The following is a 21,525-nucleotide window of genomic DNA, read 5'->3' as shown; positions in this document are numbered from 1 at the left end:
GCTGTGAGCATTGCATCCCAGGAATTTATTGGCCATATTGCCCTTGAACTAAGTGGCTTGCAAGGCCATTGTTGAGGGTAGTTAAGAGTTAACTATACTGCTGTTGGTCTGGAGTCACAATTGGACAAGACAAGGACTTTAGTGAACCCGATGGGCTTTTTTTTTAAAACAACAATGAATAATAGTTAATGGCAACTAACATTATTGAAACTAGCTTTAGATTCCATATTTATTAATTAAACTTAAACTCCAGCAACTGCCATAGCAGGATTTGAACCCATGGCCCCAGAGCATCATCTTAAAACACTAGATCATTAGGTTAGTGACATTACCATTACACCTCCATCCCCCATTGTTGGAATATTCCCATCCTAGTTTTAAAGGGAAAAATAATATGTAATATTTTGGTCACTATAAATGAAAAGCTTTCCTTCACTTTATGCATGATGCCAAGATTCATGTTATATTTCTCTAGTGTTTGTGGTTTTTAAATGCGGGAAAATACTAAAAATATTTCCTTAGATAATTCTTTGCACAAAATAACAAGATTAAGAAAAATATAATTAAAACTTGAAGTAATACAAATGATCCCCGTTTGAATTCCAAGCCTATTTTTTTCAAGATGTTATGTGGCTACATAAAGAAATTGTACAATATCATCTCCAAGGTAGTCTGTCAGCACTGCTAACTCAGGTATTGCAAGGCATTAAGAACACAAATATCATGCTGATAGCTTTAGCTTACTCTATTAAAATGGATCATTTGACTCTGTCCTTTCCATAGCACTGCAGAAGAAATGGGCCATTGATCATAGAGCTATTAGAATAGGTCAATTAAGTTCAGCATTACACATAGAGTCATAGAATGGTAGAGAATAAACACAGGCCATTCAGGAGCCACAGATCATTAATATTATTCAGTTATAGTGAAATAATACCGTTTTCTCATTATATTCCATTTTTGTGACTGTAAATTTCATACAACAGAAAAAGGTTATAACAATGAAAAACAAAAATAAATGCATGAAGTAAAAGCCTATGGTGACATTTTAAACAATTGTAGAAATATGATTTTTTTTTTGATCAAGATAGTGTAGTGCCTCTTAGCAAAGGTACAAATGTTACATTAAACTGTATAATTGAATCAAAAATACCCTATTTAACAGAACACCATGGATGATGACTATGTGTTATTAAAATCTATAAAAAAGCAAAGAAAAGCACAATTTATATTAAGACTGAGAAATGAAGTGGTTATCTTAATATCTTTTCCTGGCACAAATTCTTAAAGTTAGTAGATGGCTGTGCTTAGCTGTAGTCTAATGCAGCATAATAAATTACAGTGTGCCTGGTTCCCTTTTCATTTCAACTTCAGAATTCATTTTGATTCAGACAAATAAATCACTTGTGTTTAGGTGCCTGCTGAAGTGAAAATGCCTTCTCAGCATTCAACCAGAATGATACAAATAGAGGTAAATAATGGCACACTGTCTGCCAAATCTTCCAACCAAATGGTGTACTTCAGCAGATATACAGACAGAAACAATATATTAAGAGTTACTATTTTACCTGACTTAATTTTACGTTGCATGTTGTAGTTAAAACCTATCAATTCAATGACCTTGGAAATAAATAGCAGGGAAGACAGTAGTGTACAGCTTTTTATATGGCAGTGTAGTCAGAACAGCGCTGTCATCATTGTCTCCTGAAGTTCCGGAGTTTGGTGCTGTGGGTGGCTGCTAGGACCAAGTGGAGAGTGGAAGCCAGTCTTAAAATCACAGAATGGTTACAGCACAGAAAGAAGCCATTAGGCCCATTATGTCCATGCTAGCTCCCTGTAAGAGCAACTCAGTTCATCACACGTCCCCCCCCACCACCCCCCCTACCCCCCCCTCCCCCCCTACCCCCCCCTCCCCCCCTACCCCCCCCCCCCCCCTCCCCCCCTACCTCCCCCCCCCTACCCCCCTCCCACCACCCCCTCCCCTTTCCACATAGCCCTGATATGCTTGCTCTCCAGGCACTTATGCAATTCCATCTGTGGTGCCATGGACTTGGCTCTGCCTGCACTCCCTAGATGAACCATCACTCTTACCAATAGTCAGAACTGAATACTGATTGGAGAGTGTGATGCACTCATGGGCTTCCTGCACTACCCGTCAGGTCTTGCTTGGCTGCCTGGGGGTCACCCATTCCCTCTCTGCTGGTACACCTTTAAGCTGCAGGGTGTCCACACCCAGAAACATGCTATCCATGTAGCTTTCAGCCTCATGTGATAAAGTCACAATACCTGCTTGAATAAAGATAAAGGCTAAGACTGGCTTCTTCCAACAGAGTTTTATTTTTGGTCCATAAAACACTGCAGAGAACTTGTTTCATTCGTTTTCCCTTATACTCTTTTGAGCAACCAATTAAATTAAATTAAGAACATTCAAATGGGTACTTAGCTAATTAATTGATAATTACCAACTGAACTCCTTATGAATTGACCGTTTCCTTCGCCAACAGATTCCCCTCTTAAGATGAAAGTAACCCTTAAACATATATATCAAAAAAAGATGGATCTTCTTTTCCATAACACAATCAATATATTTTTCCATTCAATAAATCCACCTTCTTTCCCCTTCTTAATAAAAACACACATGTATAGAAATGTCCACACAAAAAGAATGTTCCTTTTTTGTCTTCTCAAAGGAAAAGATGTCCCTTTTGGAGGATCTCCAATAACTTTTTGGAGCTCACTCCTCTTTTTGTGAAGCAATTGGTAGTTGCTAATCAATCCATTTCATCTTGGCAATCTCCTTATTCTTTAACATCTGTTTTAAGTTTGCAATGTCAATTCGCAATCTCTTTTCATTACCGCACTTCATAGGGTGAACATTTCCCAAAGTGGCTTATTGCCTATAAGACATTTGATAGGTACCGTTCCCAAATACCCTTTTACATTTAAAATTTCTGCCAGTATCATTGATATAAAGAATGCCATATCTACCGCCTCTAAAGCGCGAAAGTCTCCACTGCCAACGTACTTTTACCAACTCTCATGTTTTTTTCCTGCCTTCCATGCCAAAGGACAACATTTACCTTTCCCCCCCCATGAGAAATATTATAACTCCTCTCGCACCTGAAAATCCAACACATTGATTTGCATAAGACGCATCACTAAACATAATCAGTTTCATTTTTCTAAGATCACCCAAAGGAGGGTATTTCAAAACACACTGCTCCATTTTTAATTTTGTCAATGTTTTGTTTGCTCAAATGATTTCTTCAACCTAAGGATCATTCATTTTAGTGCTCAATTCCAAAGTGTCAAAACTGACATCCGGCCTTGTTGGTTTGCCTAGCCACTTGAGTTGCCCAATTAGACTTTTGAGTTCCTCTTTTTCCATATCAGAAGCCGCTTTACCTTTCTGGGGGGCCCTACCATTGCTAATTACAATGAGATTGACATTCTCCAAGTAGGATTGCTGATGTAAAATCTCACATGATCAGTTCTGCCTGATTTCCAGTCCAATGCATTTAAACACACCTGACTTCCAATTTTGAACTCCATTCTGAGCCCATTAATGACAAATTCCCTACTACCATCCCACAAAAAATCATCTGCAAGCATCATAAAGATGCCTGCAAGTTTCTCTCCATGGTGCCAATGGAATTTTGCCGGATCTGCTTCCAACTGAAGATTGCCCAACTTTAACAAAACTAACCTCACTGAGAAATACCAAACTCTGATGGCATCATTTAAACCGTATACACACACTTAGCTTCCAGAGTATCCCTTCTGTGTTTGGCACCTCTTTTGGTGGGCAAAGAAAAACTTCCTTTTGAAGTTGGTGTCCCTGCAAAAAGGGAGCTTTAATATCAATTGACTTGCATTCCCAAACATTTGTAGCTAACCGATCCAAGAAAATCTTCAGAATAATTTTTCCTGCCATAGGTGAATCTACTCTTATATCCTGGTTATCCAATTTTTCTTCAAAGCCTTGTGTCACTAACCTGGCTTTAGCTTTACAAGTCCCATCAGCAAGCACCTTTTCCATGCATATCGATCTATGAGATAGAGCTGGTTGTCCCTTATCTGACTCTTCTGTGTATACCCTAAATTCTTAACAAATATATAGTTCTTGCTTTTTGGTATCCTTTATTAAATTTATTGCCTAATTTGTTTGAAGCTACTAAGACTTCTTGATCACATGGGTTTCTGCTCCTTGTAGCATTAGAAGTCTGTGCCATATTCCTTGACTTTATTAAGCTACGTCCTCTATCCTGCCTTCTATCACGCTACGGACTGTTACTGCTTAACCTCCCTCTCTTATTTATAGAAGACCTTTCAATCGTTCGTGATCTCTTCCAAGAGGCATGTTCATTCCATACCCACTGTCTAACTGACACTACGTTTCTGTGCCTTCCATTTTTGTACTTCATGTTCCCAGTTAGGCCTAACCTCCTGCCCTTTCTCTCATACATTTAACCAGTTTTCATATTTTTCTTTGGCCTTCCTGGATTAAAACTAGTTTCTAATTGTCGGAAATTGTGTCTTAGAGCTCGCCAAATTCTTTCTGAAACTTCGGCTTTAAGGAACACTCTTCTACTAGTGTGTAGGGCATTTAAATGTTCAGAAAAGGCTGAGCTAATCATAGTTCCCTCCCAAGCTGGGGGATGATCACTCAGGACTGAAGGAATTTTTGGATTTCTACCAAAAACCAACTGATATGTATCATACCCCCCAACCATCTGCAGTGAATTCTTGGCATGGACAGCCCATGCCAGAACTGATGTTAATTTACAGCTTGGTCTATCTGCCAATATTTTATTAAGCACCTCATCTATCACCGGGTGATTCCTTTCACATACTCTGTTACTAAAGGGGCTTTCAGCTGCAGTGTTCAAAACTATTATATTCATGTTTTCACAAATATCCCAAAACTCATCATTAGCAAATTCCCCCTCATTATCAGTGAGGAATTTTGACAGTGGTCCCAGTCCAGTCTCTATCCACTTCTCCATTACCTGATCGACAATTATTTTCTTTTCTTTACTGTGTATGATTGTCGGCTGGCTAAACCTTGTGGTCAAATCTACAAAATGTAAAATAAAAATGCTCTTTTCTTTATCCCCACACTTTTATATCCATTGCCACAACTTAATTGAAATCCCTCGCTAAGGTTAGACTCACTATGGGCTGTGACTGTGTCCTTCTGTATTTCTTACATATATCATATCTATCGCTTATCTCCTCTACAAAATTTGGTGCACTTTCCATACCTGAGCAAAATTTTTAATCTTTGTGAAGAAGGGTGGGCAAATTGCTGATGCAATTTTAACACAGTTAGTTTTTTGTCTTCTAAATTCCTATCCCCTGACGCTAATAACTTCTTTAATCTCCTTAGCAGAAAAGTTTGGTTCCATTAAAGGAATACAGTAGTGTCCAGATTGTGTAAATTGCAAATCCACAGGTTTTCAAAATACAATAGTCTTGTCATTCTTCATGTCCAGATTCATTTGCACTTTCTTCATCGGTGGCCTGCTCAACAGCAACGGTATTTCACTAGACACTACGTCCGTACTGATAAAATGATTGACTCCAGCTATCTTGCAGGGATTCACTGCCCTTTTTAAAGATTTTAGGATATTATCATCTCCAAATCTAAAGCTGGTGGAACTCTCAAATTCCTTAACCTTATTCTGGTCCTTGTCATTTAAGGAGTCCAGGTAGCATTTTAACCAGTCTACTCCACAGATTGTAGATGTTCATCCGCTACCTAGCACTGCACAGTTGAAGGACTCTGCAACCAAGACATTCATCACCAGGTTCAAACTTCTTGTAACAAATACAATGCCCTCTCCTTGGTCAATATCTCCATCTTCTTCTTCCGAGTCTTCTGTCTCATGCTTAATTTCGAATACCTTATTGTATCATTTAGGATAGTTCATTGCATAATGATATTTTGAATCTAATCTAAAACACTGATTGACCAAACCCTGGGCATTTCTGGGGTTCATTCTTTCATCATAATTCCCCAATTCTTTTCTCCTGCCATAACTGTCAAAGGTGTTTCTATCCCCATTGTTTCGAGTTGCAAATCTCCTTTCGTACTGATGCCTGCATCCTGTTTCTAGACGATCTCGCCATCCTGTTAACATTGTATCCTCCATTTTCTGTCTTACTGCCAAATGACCCATTTGTGCCATGAACGCTGCCAGAAAGGAATGTTTTCTGTGGAATTTTTTTTAGAGCTTCTGACATCTGTTCTAGCAGTGTGCGTCTTTCCGCAAAATTAACTCCCGTCAAAACTAGAAGTCTGTCCATATTCGATACTCTGGCACAGTCTAGTAACTTAAACGCCAGCACTGATTGAGGACTTTCTAGACAGAACTTTTGCAATCTTGCCTATAGTCGATTGAATTCCATTATGTAATCTTCTATGGGACTAACCTCCAACTTTCTAAATTTGTCAAAATCTGACCACACTTCGTAAGCACTTAATAAGTTATTCTTCTGATAGATCTTAACTATAAAATCTAATAACGTTTCCAAACCTTCATTCATGTTCAAATGCTCAGGCTCCAACTCCGAAAATACTTTGCATCTTATTTTGCTTTTGTGTGGTAACAAAAGTGCCAAGGCTATTCTCTGTTTTTCCTTCTGCAAGGACGTAACCAGTGTCTACATAGTTACTTCACTCTTCCATTGCCCGTAGGGTTCACTCTTAGAAAACATCGGTGGGTAATCATACCCCGAAACTGTACATTTTGATTCAGTCATTCTCCAAAGTTAATCCAAACCAGTCTTCTCAAAGTTAATGCCAAATGCAGTATTTTGTCCAAAGAAAGCTTAGTTTTCCATCTTTTACTTTCAAGCAGGAACCATCCTCTGCTACCACTGATAAAGTCACAATGCCTGCTGAAATAAAGATAGAGAGTAAGACTGGCTCCTTCCTTCAGAGTTTTACTTTTGGTCCATAGACTCTACAGAGTTTAGATGGCTCATCTGTTTTGTCTTTTATCCATTCAAATGGGTACTTAGCTAGGTAACTGATAATTACTAATTGAACTCCTTGTGAGTTAATAGTTTCCTTCCCTAACATCATGGATACATCCTGATGACTCTGACTGCTGCTCGAGCTCTGAAACCTGGAGCTCAAGCTCCTCCAGATGACAATATTCCCTGCACACATGGTTACCCAGGACACATGAAGCATCTGGAGTTCCCACATGGAGTAGGATGTGTATCGAACAGGACTGAATTGTGCTGCCGTGCCTCTATTTATTGGGCTACTAACTAAATCTGTGAGAAATAAATGTTAAGACTTTGAAAGCAAATTTAAGACTTAAGATCCTGTTTAATTATTCTATTTCCTGTACTAGTTTATTCCATTCTAGGCTACTCTAAACTTAACTGACTCAAGGTGAGAATGGATGCTGGGATGAGGTTTGAGATGTAGAGGTATTAGGACTGGATGTTGGGGAGATAATAGAAATACGTTAAGCTCAGAGGAATGCACAGGTGGTCTTAAGAACAAAGTACAAATGAACATATACGCAGGGCAATGCATGGCTCCTAAAATCAAATTCACGACTTCAAGGTCCAAGTGTCTCTTATTAATTTGCTGTAAGTGAAATGGCAGAATTTTACAGGAATCACCTGTGTCATTGTCACATTTCTAAATTTTGTCTATTTAATCTTGGGGGATTTTGGGCTAATATATATTATGAAAAGTTATCCAGCAAGAGATTGATTCCCAACTTTGAACAAGATATTTAAGGATATTAATTGGGCCTGGGAGCTGGGATCTGACAGAATGACTGACAAGTTGTTCCTCTTGCATATTCGAGACAAGGTAGTTTGTTAGTATATTTTAAAGGCATTTGCACTTATAGTATTGGAATGATTTCATTAATTTAGGGTCTCAAACAGGGGTCTTAAATGAACAGGCAATGTGGAGGCATGGAAGGGGTGGGGGGAGCATGGAAGTTCCTCACACAAAACAATCACAGGCCGGGATTTTCCGACCCTGCCCGTTGTGGGATCTTCCTGTCCTGCCAAAAGTCGGTGGACTTTTGGCTGGTGCGCTGCATCCCCCACAGTGGGTCCAGCCATGGCAGAGCCAGAAAATCCCAGCCGCAGAGAGAGAGACTGCCTTTTTCTGAGGTTAACTTCAATCAGTTTGAGCTGACTTGTGAAGGGAACCCAATTCAATATCATGGGCTAAATTTGTGAAATTTATTATTTTTGGTGTTATGAGTATTATTCGGAAACAAATTATGTTTCACTGAAAACTATGTACTGTACAGTCATGTATTTCATCTAAAACCAACCTAATGTTGCTTTAAAATTGGCCATGTCTCACCAGTGTTACGGACAGGTTTGGGAGAGGACTGAAACCCTTGTACCCTTTCCCTTATTGGCTGTGATCAGTGTGGCTTTGTAAAGGAAGATTTGTGTATTTCTCAGCTCCTGGAGTGTAGACAGCTACATCACTCACACACACACACACACACACACGTGAGAAAGACACAGTTCAAGAGAATAGTCCACTTTTACAAGTTGTAAACTAAAGAATAGTTCATAGTTCATCTATTTAGCTCGCCATGGGGAAAACAGTCATTGCGGGCCCGGCAAAGATGGTATTTTCAGTCCAAAGGGGTAGTTTATGTGGTTTTAGTAACTGTAGTCATATATCAGGGATTATTGTAGGATTCCTTTGAAGAAATGGATGTTCAGCAGGTTGCAAAGTTAGTCACTTGTAGTTTCTTCTCACCAGGAGATCCAGTTTCTTTATGATATACTTGGAATAGGAATGAGGCTGGGAAACATTTTAGATGTAACAGTCTCCAGGTGTAAAAAGGCACGGTTATACTGCCTTTTCTGCTACTGATGTCTTGCAGCTGGTGGTCTGTGTAGACTGATTAGACTGACTGATTAGTTACTATCTGGTTCTTGGAATAATAAAGGATTTGGTATCAGAAGCTTTTTTGTTTTTATTTTATTCGTTCATGGGATGTGGGCATCACTGGCTAGGCCAGCATTTATTGCCCATCCCTAATTGCCCTTGCTCACAGGGCATTTAAGAGTCAACCACATTGCTGTGGTGTTTGGAGTCACATGTAGGCCAGATCAGGTAAGGGCAGCAGATTTCCTTCCCTAAAGGACACTAGTGAACCAGATGGGTTTTACAACAATAGTTTCATGGTCATCATCAGACTCTTTTTTTAAATTCAAATTTCACCATGGTGGGAGTGAATCCAGTCCCCAGAACATTACCCTGGGTCTCTGGAATGCTAGTCAAGTGACAATACCACTATGCCACCACCTCCCCGTGTAGTTTAAGTCACATGATGGCAAATTTCAGTACCTTCCATATAATGGGTTGGAGCCAGGGTGATTGATACACAATGGGGGAATGATTGGTAACCCATTAACATATCAGCTACAATTAACTTACTGGAAGACTTTATTTGATATTTCATCCTCACAACTCAGACATGTCTGGCAGCCATTGTTTGTTAGATCCCTTCCATTGAGCTGGTAAGGATGGCTCCTTCGCCCCTGAGAAACCCATTTGCATTTGAGAACTTTCCAGAAGCATTTTCAGACATGAGCTAATCCTTTTTCTGTGCAGCCATCTTAACCGTCTTGTTAGTGTCCATTTTCAAATCATAGACAGTTTCAGAAAATTATAACTGAATACAGTCCATGTTTAAAGTTATGAACAGGACATTCCTTCACTGGACATGACACCAGAGTTCTTAAAAGTCCACCTTCCAGAAGGTGGGAAAAATTGATATGGGCCACAAGTGAGATCACAGAATCCAGTACGTACAATGAGGAACCTATTGGTATGGCCCAGGCCATGCTATCATATCAATAGATATTGGGCAATAAAGATGCCCTCCTGATCATAGGCGATGCAGGATCTGATTACAGGAAATGCTGAACCCAAGAAAATATCCAGTGCAGATCTGAAATTTGTCACAGTACCTTTACTTCTACAAATGTACATTAAACCATCCCACTCAAACTCATTATATTTAAAGCAGTTCTACGATCAAAAGCTTTCTTCTCAGTGTGATCCTGGGGTGGGAAGTATCATTGTAGCTGTATTTTGGAGAATAATGAGTTGTTGATCAACAATTGGCTAGATTTTTGCTGCAGTGTGATTGAGGGTGAATTATTTGGGAGCAATGTAATCAGATAGATATTGAGATTAGGGAGTAAAGTTTTTGTGGTATGATTGGCGAACATTAACAATAGAAGAAAAATCAAAATTATCAATTAGAAAGGGGAAATGTAGAGAAACTTCAGCAGTGAAGAAAAGGAAAGCACTTAATAAATAAAAACACTGAAAACAACACACATATTCAATAGAGATGTCAGCCATAAGACATTATCTGATAAAGATTGCAATATATATCCCATTGTTTACAGGGCAGAATCTTCTGTTCGGTGAGCGGGGGGGCGGCAAAGCAGCACTTTGCCTCAGGGAGATCTATGCGCTGTTTTGCACGAATGCATAAAAGAGTGCACCCCTGGCTCAGGGAATCCCTTCCCCCCGCACAGGGAGCACATAGCACATAAAATGGCGGCGTGCCCCCAGTTGGGGGCGCCGATCAGAACCCGCCCGCTCGCGCCCACTCCCGCAAACCCCCCCCCCCCCGACAGGGAGAAGATCCTACCCATAGTTAACAGTTTGAAAATAAATTGAGTGTATATACATATGTGCTTTTCACCCAATTCACTTACACACATAAATGATTAAACCCAAGTGTTGTGATATCGCTTTAAGAAAGAGTATGCTGATGAGTAAGAAGCCAGGACATAAACCATGTGACCAGCAGACATTGTTCAGAGGAGCATTCGGTTTAGCTAGCAACATGGGATGTGAAGGCATTGCAGCTGTACTTTCCTGTTAACAATAGTTGTTGAATCCTTATAGTAAATCTGTCTGCTGAGCAATCCTGTACTACATCTTCAAATAAACTGAACCTACATTTAGCTTGCCAGTTCTGTGTGAGACTAGTAAGTTTGTATTAAGCAAATAAGCATAGAAATACAGCACTATGCACTATTTAAATAAATCTATCCTTCCAATATGGTGTCCAGGAGTATTTTGCATGTTAGCTATGCCACAGAAAAATAATATAGGGAGAACAATGAGATATCTGTGCATATATGCTTCCCTGTATATGTTGTAGTTCTGCTAGACAGGGCATCAAGTCTGCCTGTCATATATTGGGGGTGGGTGTAGCAAGCTCAGGGACATTTCTCTCGAGATAAACATAACAAATATTTATATAAGAGATGCTAGATTAGGCAGGAAGTGCAAGAGTGCTGCTTTTCAAAATGATGATCCCATCACCAAGATGCTGATCACAATGCCTTTCTAAATTGACCGAGGACCAAGAAATTTGCGGGGAAAGGGGATTATAAATGACAACTTACTGCTTCAAGTTCTAGCTCTGAGAATTAAGCAAGCCCATTACTCAGGCAGGATTTTGCTTGATTTGGAAAATGGTCAGCTCTGCTATCTCTTGTAAGTATCAAAAAATCAAATTGTATCTGAAGATTTGTAGCAATGCATTAAAAGGAATATTAATGAAATAGCAGACTGCATCCATTACTTTGAAAAAGATAATCTAAGGAACAGCAGCCGTCAGCAGGAGCTGAAAAGAGGAGGAAAAGAAGACGAAAGAAACATAAATCGGTGGAGATCAGATAGCCACATCAAAGATCTTTAGTCAAGTTCAAAAAGAATAAAGAAATATGGATCAAAATTTCATACTTTGGAACCGCAAAGAAATAAGATCAAATGTTTGAAGCAAAGATTATCAGAATCATGCAAAACACAGAAGTTATTATGTTCACTCCTATAGATTAAAAAGTGCAGCAAATTGTGTAGATTAGAACAGAAATTTACAATAAGACATCAACAGGCTAAGTGAGTGGGGAAAATGAAGTTCAATGTGGGAAAGTGTGAGGTCATCCACTTTGATTCAAGGAAGACAAATTGGAATATTTTCTGAATGCCGTGAGCTTAGAAACTGTGGAAAAGCAAAGGGATTTGGGTATCCATATGCGTCAATATCTATATTTGGCCTTGTCTTCACTAATCTACCTATGGCAGAAGCATATGTCCATGATGACATTGGTAAGAGTGGCCACACACAGTCCTTGTGGATACAAAGTTCCAGCAGCTCAAATCAGGGCATCCATGAAACACTGTAGGCCATTCACGGCAGTGTAATTGTATTTCACCATAATATATAAACTCATGGCCAGAATTTGTTTTTTTAATTCAGTTGAATGATTTGGGCATCACTGGCTAGGCCAACATTTATTGTGCACCCCTAATTGCACCTGAGAAGGTGGTGGTGAGCTGCCTTCTTGAACCACTGCAGTCCCTGTGATGTACGTACAACCATAGTGCTGTTAGGGAGATGGATCCAGGATTGTGACCCAGCGACAGTGAAGAAACGGCGATATATTTCCAAGTCAGCATGATGAGTGGCTTGGAGGGCAACCTCCAGGTGGTGATGTTCCCATGTATCTGCCGCCCTTGTCCTTCTAGATGACAGTGGTTGTGGGTTTGGAAGGTGCTGCCTAAGGAGCTTTGGCAAGTTTCTGCAGTGCATCTTGTAGATGGTACACACTGTTGTGACTGTGCATCGGTGGGGTGGAGAGAGTAAATGTTTGTGGAAGGGTTGCCAATCAAGCAGGCTGTTTTGTCCTGAATGGTGCCAGACTTCTTGAGTGTTGTTGGAGCTGCACTCATCCAGGCAACTGGAAAGTACTCCAGCACACTGCTGACTTGTGCCTTGTAGATGGTGGACAAGCTTTGGGGAGTCAGGAAGTGAGTTGTATGCCATAGGATTCCTAGCCTCTGACCTGCTCTTGTAGCCAGAGTATTTACATGGCTAGTCCAGTTCAATTTCTGGTCAATGGAACCCCTCAAGATGTTGATAGCAGGGAATTCAGCAATGGTAATGGAATGAATGCCAAGGGGCAATGGTTATATTCTCTTTTGTTGGAGATGGTGATTGTCTGACACTTGTGTGGCATGAATGTTATTTGCCATTTGTCAGCCCAAGCCTGGATATTGTCCAGTTCTTGCTGCATTTGGACATGGACTGTTTCAGTATCTGAGGAGTTGCAAATGGTGCTGAACATTGTGCAATCATCAGCAACATCCCCACTTCTGACCTTATGATGGAAGAGTGGGTGGATGGCCCAGGGTGTATACCTGCTGATCCTCCTCCCTTTGGATGTCCAAGGGCCCCTTGTTAACTCCTTGAGGAGAAGGGTAAGCTGGAGTGAGATGAAGCTGCCCTGCACCCCTCCCGCATTGACACTGTTAGAGGCCATCTATGGCATCAGCAATGGAGTTGAGATGTGCAGCAGTCCAGGACTGATGTCCTGAAACAAGGTCTCCATGCTGGCCGCCATCCTACCAGTGTTGACCTCAGTGCATTGTCATACCTGCGCTCTCACCTCAGGCTGAAGGCGGAAGGACTCCTCCATCATGCCTTGCAATCTAAGGACTGCAGCGGACATTCCTTCCTGATGTTCCTGAGCTTACCTTTGCAGCTCCAGCAACTGAGGTATGACTGAGTCCAGAGGCTCATCATCTGATTTGGACTCAGCAGATTTCTGGTCTCCAGCAGTCCCCCAAGTGCCATAAAGCTGGAATGTTCCTGCCGCCGCCTGCTACGGATCGGATAGTACAATGTGCTCACCAGATTTTGACCCCAAGGCTACTCTAAAGCTTGGTCTCACCAAGGTGTGTGTCTCTCCATTGGTGGAAGGCGTAGGTGAGCGCTGTGATGGGTCTTCAATGACGGTTTCAGCAGAATCCTCTTCTGAGGTGTCTTCGGGGCTTGAGTCAAGTACCTAGGTCATGGAATCGCATGACTATTTCCCAGATGTGCCTGCAAAAGCAAGGAGAGATAATTAGTACATGGCAGTGGCCTGTGAAACAGGACATATCACTCACAGCAAAAACAGAATTACCTGGAAAAACTCAGCAGGTCTGGCAGCATCGGTGGAGAAGAAATCAGTTAACGTTTCGAGTCCTCACGACCCTTCGGCAGAACTGAGTATAGTTAGGAGAAAGGTGAAATATAAGCTGGCACTCACAGCATGGCTGCCTGATGAATGTTGCATTACTGGATCCTCATTTGGCTGAGCACCGCCAACCTCAACATCTGCACAGGAACAGACCAGATCTTCGCTGGCCAGCTGGATGACTCTATTTTCAAAGTCCGTGAGGACCTTGATTTCAGGCATCCCTCCATCAGTCTGTGACCTCTCCCTTTTGTGTGCCAGCTTGTCCTGCATGGATAGGGATGGAGAGAGTGTAAGCAGGAAGCCTGCCAGGCCGGATGGCAAGTATGCCTGGCATGTGTGGGTAGTGAGTGGTCCCATGGACGGGATTAGGACAATGAAGGTGCGTATGAGAGAGTGAATGGTGATGTCCCTTGAACCAGCAGTGAGTGAGATTCCTGTGGATGTTTGATGGGTTTGTGAGTGTGAGATTTGAGAGTGATGAGGAGAGTGACTTACCCTGGTGAAACTAAGCAGATCATTCGTCCTTTTCGACACTCGGTGGCTGTCCTCTTCTGAAGGACATTAGCGCTGATCATCGCTACCACTGCCTCCCAGGCTGGACTGGTGACCTTGCTTGCTGGTTTTTGCCCAGAGCAGGGGTACAGGACTTCGTGGCCGGCCTCCACTACATCCAGTAGGCATCTTGGGAGGCATCGGTAAATCTGGGAGCAGCATGTTTGCTCCCTTTGGTAGCCATGACTTTACAGCAGCTTCCTATCCCTTGAGGAATGCCACCTCTTTGCAGGGGTGGCCTTTAAATATGGCACTCGGTTTACTGAAGGTCTGATGTGATGGCAGGGTGGGTGAACCAGAGGCCACCCGGCCAGTGACCCGGGAATGCATGATTAATGAGGCGGAATTGGGATGATACGGTGTGAAAAGTGCCATAGCGCCCAATGAGTTAAATATCCTTTTTCCCGCTCGTTACCGCACTTAGTGCAAATCTGGGATGATTCCACCCCTAGTAAATTTAAAATTAGTGGGAATCAGGGGGAAAACTTTCATATGGCTTGAGTTATACTGAGCACAAAGGAAGATAGTTGTGATTGTTGGAGGCCAATCATCTCAGTCCCAAGATATCTGCAGTAATTCCACAGGGCAGTGTCCTAGGCCCAACCATCTTCAGCTGCTTCATGAATAGCTCTCTCTCCACCATAAGGTCAGAAGTTCGCTGATGATTGCTTAGCGTTCAGTTCCATTCTGAAATGATAATAAAGCAGTCTGTTCCTGCATGTAACATGGCATAAATTCAAACTTGGGCTGCTAAGTGGCAAGTCGCATTCGTGCTGTATAAATGCCAGGCAATGACCATCTCCAATTAGAATCTAACCGCCTTGAACTTGGCATTCAATGGCATTACCATCACTGAATTCCCCACCATCAACATTTTGGTGTTCACCATTGACCAGAATTTTAACTGGACCAGCCACATAAATAATGTGGATACAAGAGCAGGTCAGAGGCTGGGTATTCTGCAGTGAGGAACTCACCTCCTGACTCGCTAAAGATTGTTATGATCCCTGCAGAGCTCAATAACTTTTAAAAAGATAGTTGAACTCCCAGCGACTAACTTAAAGGAATCCATGACCAGAATTTAAGTTTAGGATTTTTACTGTAACAAACAAACTAAAATAAACATTGACCAAACAATATCTAGTAGGCAACTAATACACTAAACTACAGAAAAGGCATTCTTCCTTTAACTTTTAACTGAACAAAGACCCCATGCCACAGTTATACTTCACTGCCCACTCTCCACAGATTTGTAGTTTTCACAAGAACCAGTTCAACATCACTCACAGCTTCAAATGGGTTCACTTCTCCCCATTTTGCCAGGTTGTAAGGTAGAGTGACCAACAAAAGGCACTTCTCCCAGTTTACAGAGAAGTCCCAAGCTGAATACCAGCAGTCAGGCCCGCTCTGATGATTCATTCCCCGCAATCCCCCCACCCGCAACCCCACACCACCACCCCCCCCACCCTCCCCCCCCGCCGCCCACCCCGTACCCCCCCACAATGCCCTTCTGGATTCCTTAGATTGTTACAGGATGCATGTCTCTGACCAGAGACTGTCTTCCCTCCCACATCCTGCCTGGTAGTCCACAGAAAGGACACACTCTTGGCTCTGCTGGCCACACTAGCTGAAATCCTTCCTCGCTCTCTGAGATCTCTCTCTCTCTCTCTCCCTTTCTGTCTGAAAACATGGAAACAGAAAGGCTGCCCACAGTCAGCCCCAGCTGCTCTTGCCTTTGTTTCAGGTGTAAACGTTTTCCCCCTTGCTCTTAGTAACTCTTAACTTGGGCCATCCTGGCTCCATGAAGCTACTCAAGCTTGTTGCTGGGCAGAATTCATAACAAATCACATGGCCCTGTTCATTACAACATATACCTTAAATTAAATAGATGGTTTAAAGTATAACAAACTTATAAACTTCACATTCGTAACTAAGCCTTCCACTGTCTGCAAGACACATGCCAGGAGTGTGAAACTCCTCAATTGCCTGGATGAGTGCAGCTTCAGCAAAACTCAAGAAACTCAACTCCATCTAAGACTGGCTTGTCCAACTCATGGCCCGTGGGCTGAGTTGCAGCCCCTGAGCCCGCTAGATTCAGCCCCCCCAGACTTATTGCACATCCAATTGATTTATATTTGACAAATGCTGTAAAGCAGCTTATCCTATCACAGGCTGGTTCCTCCCTGCATCTGTCTATCAGCAGCAAATGAGGAGAGAAACCCACCTGTGATTGGATGAGCAGCAAACAGTGGGGAGGTAAGTTTTTAAGGTTAGGTGAAGGGCCCTGAGACCGTGAGCAAGAGCATGGCCAGGGCGAGAGTGGGGCCCTGAGAAGCCTGAGCCGGGCCTAGGGAAGCAAAGTGGGGCCCAAAGGAGCTGGAGTGGGGCCATTGATTGAGAATTGGTAACAGAAAGTAGGAATAAATGAGTCTTTTGCGGAGTGGCAGGCGGTGACTAGTGAGGCACCGCAGGGATCAATGCTTGGGCCCCAGCTATTCACAGTATATATCAATGATTTGGATGAGGGAACCAAGTATAACATCTTCCCTTCACCCCCCCTGACTGCATTCCGTAGAGATCGTTCCCTCCGGGACACCCTGGTCCACTCCTCCATCACCCCCTACTCCTCAACCCCCACTTATGGCACCTCCCCATGCCCACGCAGAAGATGCAACACCTGCCCCTTCACTTCCTCTCTCCTCACCGTCCAAGGGCCCAAACACTCCTTTCAAGTGAAGCAGCATTTCACTTGCATTTCCCCTAACTTAATCTACTGCATTCGTTGCTCCCAATGCGGTCTCCTCTACATTGGAGAGACCAAACGCAAACTGGGCGACCGTTTTGCGGAACACCTGCGGTCTGTCCGCAAGAAAGACCCAAACCTCCCTGTCGCTTGCCATTTTAACACTCCACCCTGTTCTCTTGCCCACATGTCTGTCCTTGGCTTGCTGCATTGTTCCAGTGAAGCCCAACGCAAACTGGAGGAACAGCACCTCATCTTCCGACTAGGCACTTTACAGCCTTCCGGGCTGAATATTGAATTCAACAACTTTAGATCTTAAACTCCCCCTCCCCCCATCCCCACCCCGTTTCTTCCCCTCCCCCTTTTTTTTTCAATAATTTATATAGATTCTTCTTTCCCCACCTATTTCCATTATTTTTAAATCTAAACTAAAACCTTGTTAGTCTTTCCACCCCACCCCCACTAGAGCTGTACTTTGAATATCCTGTCTTCCATTCTTAATTAGCACTTTTCTCAGACAAATGTCACCACCTTCGACACCTCTTTGACCCTTTTGTCTGTGACATCTTTTGATTATCTGCTCATCTCCACAATCACCACACCCTCAATGTCTCTCTCTCCCCCCCCCCCCACCCCACCCACCTTAAACCAATTTATATTTCTCCCTTCTTCTAACTATGCTTCAGTTCTGCCGAAGGGCCATGAAGGCTCGAAACGTTAACTGATTTCTTCTCCGCCGATGCTGCCAGACCTGCTGAGTTTTTCCAGGTAATTCTGTTTTTGTTTTGGATTTCCAGCATCCGCAGTAGCTTTTAGCTTTTTGTAATATTTCCAAGTTTGCTGATGAGTGGTGAAGAGGATGTTAAGAGACTTCAAGGCGATATAGACAGGTTGAGTGAGTGGGAAAATACATGGCAGATGCAGTATAATGTGGATAAATGTGAAGGTATCCACTTCAGTAGGAAAAACAGAAGAGCAGAATATTATTTAAATGGTGATAGATTGGGAAATGTTGATGTACAAAGGGACCTGGGTGTCCTTGTACACCAATCACTAAAAGCAAGCATGCACGTGCAGAAAGCAGCTAAGAAGGCAGATGGTACGTTGGCCTTCATTGCGAGAGGACTTGAGCACAGGAGCAAGGATGTCTTACTGCAGCTGTACAGGGCCATGGTGAGACCACACCTGGAGTATCGTGGACAGTTTTGTTCTCCTTACCTCAGAAAGGATATACTTGCCATAGAGGGATTGCAGCGAAGGTTCACCAGACTCATTCCTGGGCTGGTAGGATTGACGTATGAGGAGAGATTGGGTCGACTAGGCCTGTATTCACTGGAGTTTAGAAGAATGACAGGGGATCTCATTGAAACGTATAAAATTCTGACAGGGACAGACATACTGGATACAGGGATGATGTTTCCTCTGGCTGGGGAGTCTAGAACAAGGGGCCACAGTCTCAGGATACAGGGTAAGCCATTTAGGACCGAGATGAGGAGAAACTTCTTCACTCAGAGGGTGTGACCCTATGGAATCCTCTACCACAAAGGGCTACGGAGGCCAACTCACTGAATATATTTAAGAAGGAAGTAGATAGATTTATAGACTCTAAAGGTGTCAAGGGTTATGGGGAGAGACCAGGAGTATGGTATTGAGAAAGAGGATCAGCCATGATCATATTAAATGGCGGAGCAGGCTCGAAAGGCCAAAAGACCTAGTCCAGCTCCTATTTTTTATGTTTCTAGGGAGCGGGGCCTGGGGGAGTGAGAGCAGGGCACGGGGCAGAGAGTGAGGCCCGAGGGAACCGGACCAGGGCCCAAGGGTGTTGGACCATGGCCCAACGGAGTGTGAGTGAATGGTTGAGTGAGTGAGTGAGTGGAGACTGTGAAAGAACAAGAGACAGTGAATGAGGGGGAAGGGAGAGTGAAGATAGAGACTGAGAGTGAGGGGGAGAGAGAGAGTGTGAGGGGGAGAGAGAGTGTGTGGGGTAGAGAGAGAGTGTGGGAGTGTAAGAGAGTAAGGAAGAGAGAGGGAGGGGAGGGGGAGAAGAGGGGCGAGAGTGTGAAGGAGAGTGTGGGGGGGAGAGAGAGTGTGTGAGGGAGAGAGTGTGGGAAAGGGAGAGCGAGGGAGAGAGAGTGTGGGTCAGAGGTAGACTGTGGGGACAGAGAGAGTGAGGGAGAGAGACCGAGAGTGAGGGAGAGAGAGGGAGAGTGAGGAAGAGAGAGAGGAAAAGTGAGAGTGAGCGAGAGGAGAGTGAGAGTGAGCAAGAGAAGGTGAGGGAGAGGGAGAGGGAGAGTGAGGGAGAGAGGGGGAAAGTATGGGAGATTGTGAGCAAGAGAGAGTGTGAGGGAGAGAGAGAGTGAGCGAGAGAGTAAGTGGGGAGAGAAGGAAAGTGAGAGCAAGGGAGAGTGTGAGGGAGAGAGAGAGTGAGCGAGAGAGTAAGTGGGGAGAGAAGGAAAGTGAGAGCAAGGGAGAGAGGGAGAGGGAGTGAGAAAGAGTGGGAGAGTGACAGGGAGAGTGAGTGAGAAAGAGAGGGAGAGTGACAGAGAGAAGGAGAGTGAGGCAGAGAGGGAGAATGAGGAAGGGTGGGAATGAGGGGAGAGTGGGAGAGTGAGGGGGAGAGGGAGAATGAGGAAGGGTGGGAATGAGGGGAGAGTGGGAGAGTGAGGGGGAGAGTGTGTGATGGGGAGAGTGTATGAGGTGGAGAATGTGTGAGAGTGTGTGATGAGGGAGAGTGTGTGAGGGGGGGAGTGTGTGGGGGAGAATGTGTGGGGGCGAGAGTGAGTAAGGGGGGAGAGTGTGTGAGAGCATATGTGGTGGGAGAGTGCATGAGGGGGACAGTGTGTAAGGGAGGAAAGGTGTGTGAGGGGAGGAAGGGTGAGTGAGGAGTGAAGGGTGTGTAAGGGAGAAGGGCTTGTGAGGGGGGTAGGGTTTATGAGGAGGGAAAGGTGTATGAGGGGAGGAAGGGTGCTTGAGGGGGAAGAGTGTGTGAGGGGAGAAGGGAGTGTGAGGGGGAAGAGTGTGTGAGGGGTGAAGGGTGTGAGGGGTGAAGGGTGTGTGAGGGGTGAATGGTGTGTGAGGGGTGAAGGGTGTGTGAGGGGGGAAGGGTGTGTGAGGGGGGAAGGGTGTGTGAGGGGGGAAGAGTGTGTGAGGGGGGAAGTGTGTGTGAGGGGGGAAGGGAGTGTGAGGGGGGAAGGGTGTGTGAGGGGGAAGAGTGTGTGAGGGGTGAAGGGTGTGTGAGGGGTGAAGGGTATGTAAAGGGAAAAGGTGTGTGTAAGGGGGGAAGGGTGTGTGGGGGGGTAAGAGTGTGTGAGGGGGGAAGTGTGTGTGAGGGGGAAGAGTGTATGAGGGGGAGAGTAAGTGAGGAGGGAAGGGTATGTAAAGGGAAAAGGTGTGTGTAAGGGGGGAAGGGTGTGTGGGGGGGTAAGAGTGTGTGAGGGGGAGAGTGTATGAGGGGGGAAGAGTGTGTGGTGTTGTGTGAGTGTGAGTGTGTGTGTGTGAGTGTGTGTGTGTGTGTGTGTGGTGTGAGTGTGTGTGTGTGTGTGTGTGAGTGTGTGTGTGAGTGAGTGTGTGTGTGTGTGAGTGAGTGTGTGTGTGGTGTGTGTGTGTGTGAGTGTGTGTGTGTCTCTCAGGGTTCTCATTCACCCTCACCCCCACACATCAACACGCACTTTAATCCACTCTCTCAGTGGGTGTGGGTGAATGCATGAGCACCCTGAGACTAGGAGTGAGCAGGACACACACATTCTCATCCTATCATACTCTCATGGTCATCTTTATTTATTACTCATTTTTTAAAAAAATATCAGTTAATTTATTGTTTTTTTGGTCAGCAAATTGTTTCTATTCATACCTCAGGGGTATTTTTGAAATTCATGTTTAATGTTGTGACAAACCTTATCCTTCCAAAATTTGCTTACTGGCCTTTTGAGTGAGAGAAAATTTGAAATGTGGCCTTCCACCCCCAGCCCACTCCCCCCCCCGCACCCCCCTGCCCACTACAACCCCCCACCCCACCTCCGCCCCCAAGCGGAGAGGTTTGACAAGCCTGATCTAGGACAAAGCAGACCACTTAATTGGCATATATTCCACCACATTAAGTATTCATTCCCTCCACCACCAGAGCACTGAGGCTGCAATGTGTACCAGTTACAAGATGCGCTGCAGCA

The sequence above is a fragment of the Cetorhinus maximus genome, chromosome 13 (assembly GCF_964194155.1).
Source record: "Cetorhinus maximus chromosome 13, sCetMax3.hap1.1, whole genome shotgun sequence".
NCBI lineage: Eukaryota > Metazoa > Chordata > Chondrichthyes > Lamniformes > Cetorhinidae > Cetorhinus > Cetorhinus maximus.
The sequence above is the reverse complement of the archived record's forward strand: the minus strand, read 5'-3'. Positions refer to the sequence as shown.